Source organism: Saccopteryx leptura, chromosome X (assembly GCF_036850995.1).
Source record: "Saccopteryx leptura isolate mSacLep1 chromosome X, mSacLep1_pri_phased_curated, whole genome shotgun sequence".
Lineage (NCBI taxonomy): Eukaryota > Metazoa > Chordata > Mammalia > Chiroptera > Emballonuridae > Saccopteryx > Saccopteryx leptura.
The window spans coordinates 57,979,846-57,988,232 of NC_089516.1; the positions used below are offsets into that span (position 1 = coordinate 57,979,846).

The 8,387-nt window shown below is 38.4% G+C and overlaps 1 pseudogene; it reads left to right on the forward strand.

The window, feature by feature from the left end:
- The first annotated feature begins 261 nt into the window (after window positions 1–261).
- LOC136386346 (F-box only protein 15 pseudogene) lies at window positions 262–1,688 on the forward strand (annotated as a pseudogene).
- The last annotated feature ends 6,699 nt before the right edge of the window (window positions 1,689–8,387 follow it).

The following is an 8,387-nucleotide window of genomic DNA, read 5'->3' on the forward strand; positions in this document are numbered from 1 at the left end:
CTAGCCCATTAATACTAGGTCTAGCAATGGGCCTGCATTTGTATCCAAGATCTCACAGCTAGTAGGAAAAGCACTCAATATTAATTAAGAATTACATTGTGCCAACAGACCCCCAAAGTTCTGGGCAGGTAGAAAAAATACACAGCACGTAGCTGGTTTAGGCTGGCTTCACACCTCTGTTGGAGAAAAGGGTGAGGGGTGCAGTTTACTGCAGCCTGTGCCCCAAGGAAGAAGCATACTCCCTGTGAAGGGCACTATGGGATGTTCACCCTGACCTGTACCATGCCTCTGGAAAGCATGCCTTCCAAAGTCTTGCTCAAGATCCTGTCCTACTTAGATGTGGTAGCCCTGCTGTGCACCGGCTATGTGAACAGGCACTTTTACCACCTGGCCAATGACAATTTTCTTTGTGTCAGAATCTATGCAATGACCTTTGCACCAAAAAGGTGTACTTAGAGAGTTGGTTCTGTAGAGAGGAGAGCTGTGTCCCTGCTTGTGCTATCATTAGAGGAGAAGGACGCCAGCTACTAAAAAAAGGAGTACATTGCCAGGCAGGTTGCTGCTGTAAAAGCATCCATAGTGTGGCTCCTCAAGCCTGTCAACCCTTGCACGGGCCTTCTCATGAAAACCAAGGAGGCCCTCAGATGGGTGGTTGGACATGTGAGGGCACTTGATACTTTAGGTGTGTGACCTGTGAGATAAATGTGTGCATTTCTTTTCTCAATGCGGTGGTGCACATCTGTAGCTTGCTTTTCCCCTCCACACTGGTCTCAACTAGGTCATTATACTGAGGGAGAGCATGCTGACCTTTGCATAAATGACTTCTAGGTCATGGCTGTGTAGCATGGCAAGGACTAGCCAAGGCTGGTCATGCTCACCGCCTTAGATCTCTGTGGTGTGACGCCCATTTTTATGGACCAGTCCAAGACCCCCACCAAAAATAGACCTCTTTGGCATTTCCTGCTCACCAGGTACAGTCTGAAGGACCTGACCCACTCTGCCGCCATGGGCAGCAACAAACTAGTGCAGACCTTCTGCCTGTACCCCGGCCTCCTGGTAGGGCTGTAGAAGAAGGCGGGGAGCTGGCCTTCGTCATAGCAAGTCTCCACTTCCATCAGCTGCTGGAGGGGAGCATGCTAGGCTCAGCCTCCACCCTCTACGAGTATCCGCCTCATGTGCCCCTCCTAGATGACAGCCTCGAGTACAGACTGTGTGGCTACCAGCTTCACGTTGACATGCACTGCAGCAGCGACGTCTACTTGTGCAGCACATTTCCAAATCTCTTCACCAACAGAGGATATATTGAGAATGGGTATGTGAAGCTCACAATAATCCATTCTGAAAACACCACAGAGCATCTGCCTCTTGGGGAAGTTGGTGTGTCCTGGAGAGCAGGTGTTTTTTATAGCTGCATAAAGAGTTGTTCTATAATAGACATAACTCTTTTGGATGAATATGGAAAATGCTTTTGGTGTTTCAGTTTCCTCATTTGCATGCGGCCTTGCCCTAGCCCCCATGACGGTCCTTATTCCATGGGACATACTTACTGTATCTACTACCAGGACCCATCAGGAACTGTACGTGAGGAGCTAGTGTAGCACAAGGAGATGGAGGAGTACTTTATTGTCAGCCTGAAGCTCCACATCAGTGCTGTGGGCATAAAACACTGGTTCAGGATGCAGTATTGACCACTTCCACTACTGCCAAGGTAGAAGGCACCTGGGTCCAGCACAGCCAGTTAAAGCCTACAGTCCCAGCAGAGACACCATCGTAGACAGTGGAGACTGACCCCGCCAACCCTTAGAAGTTGACCCTGAGAAGGACAGCATGCCCTGCTCCAGCCACAACTGGAAGCTGGCTGGTCTATGCTCGGCTAATACCTGAAGAAACTCACTGAGGACCTCCTCTTAATTAGACTTTAGGGAGGGAGAGAAACTGAAGTCAAAGGATAGCCAGGACAAGCTGTATTAAGAGTTCTGACTATAAAGGAATTATGTAGTTTTGATAAAGATAAGGTATAAGGTATAGGAATACTTTTGAATGATAAAGGAAGAAAGTAAGCTGTTATAAAAGCCAGTTTCCTGAATAGATAAGAAAGTTTATAAAAATTAAGGGTTTACATAAGTTGCAGAAGGTTTGTGCAGGTTATAAGAGGTTTGCATAGAAAAGAAGAAAAAAAACAACTAGATTTAGAGAACAGAATTCAAGCCATAAAGCTTCTAGTACTAAGGGCATACTATCAGCCCATTCATACAGATGAGGAAACAATAAATTGATTCCCCGATGAAACCAGTGGGGAATGTGCTGGCATGCCAGCCCATGTTGAGGAGGACCCCTGACCAAATTTGGCTTACAGCTACAGCTAAAGTAGAAAATTCTCACAAGACTCAGCATTTAAGCTCAAATCTAACCTTGCTCGCTGAGGCGGGATGCGTTCCTTGTGCATCAGCCTTGCAGATATTGCAGGAAGGCAGTTTATTATCTTAGAACAGTGTGTGCTTGTGTGATTTTGCAAAGATATTATACAAATGTGCTGAAGTATCTGTAACCTTGTTGTTTTTGCCTATAAATACCCCTATCCCCCCGAGCTTATCGCTGTTCATTGCTTTCACGGTGCAGCAGACAGACCACTGGCCAGTTAAAAAAGTTTTCCAAATTCAATCAGCTTGGGCTCTGGTTCAATTCAGTTGTGGTTGCAGCACAAAAATGAATTGATACATTTTCTACAAACAGTCTTTTATGGGACAGAAAAAAATTTGTACTGACCTTAGTCTAAACAGACAGAATACACAACTGTAGAAAATCAATGTGACCGAAACAAATATATATAGATAGTTTGTGATGTGAAATAGTTCTATGTTTCATGGTAGTAGTTACATAAATTGCCACATGTGATAAAATGGCATGGGACTATATGTAAACATTACATCTTTGTCAATATTCTAATTAGTTATACATAATTTCCCCATATAAGAATTGAAAAAAAACTGCCTGACCAGGTGGTGGTGCAGTGAGTAGAGCATTGGATTGGGATGAGGAGAACTCAGGATCGAGACTCCAGTGTCTCCAGATTGAGTGTGGGCTCATATGGTTTGAGCAAGGCTCACCAGCTTGAGCCCAAAGTCACTGGCTTGAGCAAGGGATCACTGGGTCTGCTGTAGCCCCCCAGTCAAGACACATATGAGAAAGTAATCAATAGACAACTAAGGTTCTATAATAAAGAATTGATGCTTCTCATCTCTCTCCCTTCCTTCTGTCTGTTCCTATCTGTCTCTGTTATAAAAAAAAAAAAAGCATTGGGAAAACTGGATTAAGAATACACAGGACATCTCTGTATTATCTTAGCAAATTTCTGTGACTCTATAATTAACACAACACGAAAGATTTAAAGTAAATATAGAAAAATAAATGAAAAAAAATTAAAAGAAACTCCATCACAATTTATATGACTAGCTCATTCTCATCTATTACTACATCCTCGGAGAGAACTTGACTAATTTTTTTTTCTTTTTTTCAAGTGACAGGAGGATAAATAGAGAGACAGCCTCCTGCATGAGCCCCTATAATGATCCACCCAACAACCACAGTCTGGGGTTAATGCTTTCCCCAACTGGGGCAACATTTACAACCGAGCTACTTTTAGTGCCTGAGTGGTGGCTCCATGGAGCCATTCTCAGCACCTGGGGCCAATGAACTTGAATCAATCAAACTATGGCTGCAGGAAGAAAAGAGAGAGAAAAAGAGATGGGAAGAGGGGAGAGGTGGAGAAGCAGATGGTCGATTCTCCTGTGTGCCTTGACCAGAAATCAAATCTGAGACTTCCACATGCCGGGCCAATGCTCTACCACTGAGCCAACTGACCAGGGCCTTGACTAATGTTTTAATCAAATTACTTTACTACATTTTTAGAAAGCACTTGACTAATGCATCTTCTTAATGTAGCTTTCTTCCATTCTCTATCTTACCAGTGTATATTATAACCCCCAGCATTTTTCCTTTATATATGTCTGAACACATTTTAAATTATACATTCTTTGGTTTTATTATGTGTGATTTTTTTTTCCATTCTCCATTTAACAAATATATGTAGAGAACCTATTATGTACCAAGTTGTATGTTGGATATTGAAGATATATCAGAAAACAAGTTGAAGGAATCCCTGGCAGACAAATAAAGGAGTTCAAAGCTGGCCACTCCAAAAATGTGTTACTTTGGCACATTGACTATTTTGAATTGAATTTACTTTGGAAATAGCTGGTGAAAGAAGGACACTCTAGCATTTCTTTGTTCCCCTGAAAGCAGGAAATAAATCTCCCATGTAAAGATAGTCTCATTATACCAGGAGAGTGAAAAACATCCTTATCTCTAGAGATAGAAAATTCAAGGTGCAGAAAGAAGTCTGTATAAACAAACTTTGTTACTTCTTCATTAATTTGCTATTTCAAACCCAAATTCTTCTGTTTTATCAATTCTTCAAAAATTGTTTCTTTGTGTAAGTATAAAAGCTGCCTTCTTTGGTCACTTCATTGAGCCTGATATTTTAATGATATCTTCTATGTATAAAATTAAATTTTCTTTTTTCTCTTGTTAATCAGTATTATGTCTATTTAATTTTCAGGCCAGCCAAAGAACCTAGAAGGAAAAAGGGAAACATTTTATTTTCCTACACAGTTTCTTCTTTCACAGAGCTCACATTCTAATAGAAGTATGATAACAAATAAGTATACAAATAGCAACACATTTAGCAGATAAATAAAACATGGTAGCATAATAAAGAATTACTAGATGACTACTTAATATTTACTTATTAAATTGTACAGATTTACAGTAAGGTAATATTTGAACAGAGACCTGAATTATGGAAGAGTCATTCATTTAAAAATGTGAGTGGTATGGGGTAAGGTAAGGTAAGGTAAGGTAAGAGATGTATTTTTCAGGTGGAGAGAAAACAAGTACAACTTTCTTAGACAGAAAAACCGTGGTGCTTTAAATAATTAACAAGAAAGTTCATGCATTATAGTGAATGAAGAGGGGTCTTAGGAGATCAGGTCAGAAAGGCAGAGAGAAGCCATTTCTTATAGGTTTTTTTAATTGAATTTATTAGGGTGATATCATTTAATATAATTATACAAGTTTCAGGTATACAATTTTATAATACATCATCTGTATATTGTATTGTGTATTCATCACCCAAAGTAAGTCCAACACCATTTATCCCCTCTATACCTTGTTCTACCTCATCCCAACTTCTTTCCATTTTGGTAACCACTATGCTATATTATGTGTTTATGAGATTTTTGTTCTTAATCCTTTCACTCATTTCACCAACCTTACAACCTCTTATTTCTCTGACAGCTGTCAATCTGTTTTCTATCTATTAGTCTCTTAGTATTTTGTTTTTTAGTTTATTTTGTTTATTAGATTCCACATATGAGTGAAATCATATAGTACTTGACTTTCTCTGACTGGCTTAGCATAATGCTTTTCAGGTTTATCCACATTTTCACAAATGATAAGATTTTTGTTCTTTTTTTACAACCACATACTATATTCCATTGTGTGAATGTACCATGATTTTTTATCTACTAATCTACTTATGGGCACTTGGGTTGCTTCCAAATCCTGACTATTATAAATAATATTGCAATAAACAAAGGGGTCTGTATATTTTTTCTAATTAATGTTTCAGTTTGTTTTGGATAAATTCCCAGAAGGCAAAATCTCTGAGTCATAAGGAAGTTGCATTTTTAATTTTTTGAGGTAACTCTATATTGCTTTCCACAGTGGATGCACCAATCTACATTCCCAAAAACAGTGCACAAGAGTCTCCTTTTCTTCACATCCTCACCAAAACTTGTTTTTTGATTTACTGATGACAGCTATTCTGACAGATGTGAGGTGATATCTCTTTGTGGTTTTAATTTGCATTTCTCTGATGATTAGTAATATTAACCATCTTTTAATATGTCTTTTAATATTTTTGGAGAAGTGTCTGTTTAGGTCTTTTGCTTATTTTTTAATTGGGTTGTTTGTCTTCTTGGTATTGAGTAGTATAATTTATTTATAAATGTTGGATATTAACTTTTATCAGTGTATCAACAAATATGTTCTCCCATTCAGTGGGTTGTCCTTTAATTTTGTTAATGGTTTTCTTTGTTGTGCAAAAAAAATTATTTTTATATAGTCCAATTTTCAAAATTTTATCTGCTTCCCTTGCCAAAAGTGATAGATCAGAAAATATATTGCTATGAAAAATGTCAGAGATTTTACTGCCTACATTCTCTTCTATTGGAATACCAGTTAACAGGAATACTGGAAAGCCACTAGAGAACTTTTAAATTTAAGTCTTATCTACTTTTGTTCAACATCAACACAAAACCATGTCTGAGATATGACTAACACTATTTTTGATAATATTTATCTAAATTAACATATTATGCTTCTTGTAAAATATATCATCTTATCCCCTTTGTTTAAAAGCTCTTTCTAAACCTCCTGCAAATATTTTTTTTTTGTTCTTTAAAAGTGAGTGTACAAGTTCTCAGACTTCTCTTTCAGTAGCTTTTGTGGTCAACAAAGAACTTTCTATACCTAGTAACCATAAACATTAAATGTATCTGATGGATCTGGAGCAGTGGTTCCCAACCCCTGGGCCATGGACCGGTATTGGTCCATGGGCCATTTGGTACCAGTCTGCAGAGAAAGAATAAATAACTTACATTATTTCCATTTTATTTATATTTAAGTCTGAACGATGTTTTATTTTTAAAAAATGACCTGATTCCCTCTGTTACAACTGTCTAAGACTCACTCTTGATGCTTTTCTTGGTAACATGATACATTTATCTGTCCCACCCTAAAGGCCGGTCCGTGAAAATATTTTCTGACATTAAACTGGTCCGTGGCCCAAAAAAGGTTGGGTACCACTGATCTAGAGGATACAGTGCTGCTGGTTTTTCTTAGACTAAGTATTTCTGGTATGAAGACCTTGAACCTGTTCTACCTAGAAATGCAATACCCAGCTCCTCTACTCTCTTCTTTATAGCATACATTCCATAACTTCTGCAGGCATCTATTCCATTGAAACTTGTTTCTTGAACTACTATTGTGTTCCAGGCATCTTCTTCAGAACAAGAAAGGCAGTGTACAAGCATAAAAATAAGGTATTATTCTTATAGAGCTAGTGTTTAATTAAGGAGAACCAAGCATCATAAAGTAAAATTAGTCTGACCTGTGTTGGCACAGTTGATAAAGCATTGATCTGGAATGCTGGGGTCACCAGTTTGAAACCCTGGGCTTGCCTGGTCAAGACACATATGGAAGTTGATGCTTCCTGATCCTCCCCCACTTCTCTCTCTCTCTCTGTAAAAATGAATAAATAAAATATAAAAAATAAAGTAAAATTAAAATAAGTAGAAACATAAAAATTTTTAATAATAATAGTTCTTTTATGAAAATGACACCAGTTGGGCAAAGCCTAGGCCCCAGATGGGGGTTGTCAGATGGATCCCAGTTGGAGTACATGCTGAAGTCTGTCTCTCTACCTCCGCTTCTCTCACTTGGAAAAGAAGGAAAAAAAGATTATCAGTAATGACCATAATAAGCAATTATCATATATTTGGCTTATAAAAGTTATTTCATGTTGTGGACCATAAATGGCAAAAAGCCATTGTAGATTCCAGGCTTAGCAAAAGGCTAAATTCTCCCCCCTACATCTCCATATTTGGCTATGATGCTGAGTATTTGCACCCACTTCACTTGCTTCCTTAGGTTGCTGGAAGCAATTTACATGCCCTTCCTCTAACTCTTTGTTCCTATTCAGATGTTGGTAGATTTCACTAATGTATCCTGTTTTTGCCTTAGGAGAGTTTCTGTCTTAGCCTTGGATGTGTAACTTTGTATCAAGGTCCTTGATTTGCATATGGCTATATAATAAAGCAAACTGGGGCTATGGGGCACTTGGATACTGCCTGGCATATAGAAGAGTCCTCCTGGTCCCATCGTTTTTGTTTTGATAAGTGTGTTTCATTAATTTTGCACCGTTATTAGGAGCTGTGCTGGTCCGCAGCAATTTCATAAAGGATAGTCATTGTAAATAATATTATTAAAGTCAATACTGTTTCTTGACTGAGGCTTCTTAGACATTTTTCATTTATGACTTTTGATGTGTGACAATTACTTGAGAATTTGCAGGAGTGTCACATATGATCATACTCTGATAAACTACATTGAGAATCATTTAAAAATTGGCTTTATGGAATTGAGATGACTGACTGTGGAGGCTATATATTGCTTCTTTTTAAAGGCACTTATGAATGTCTCCCCACCCCAAGTCTCAATATAAGATCAGTCAAATTAGAATCACTCACTAAACACATCTTATTTCT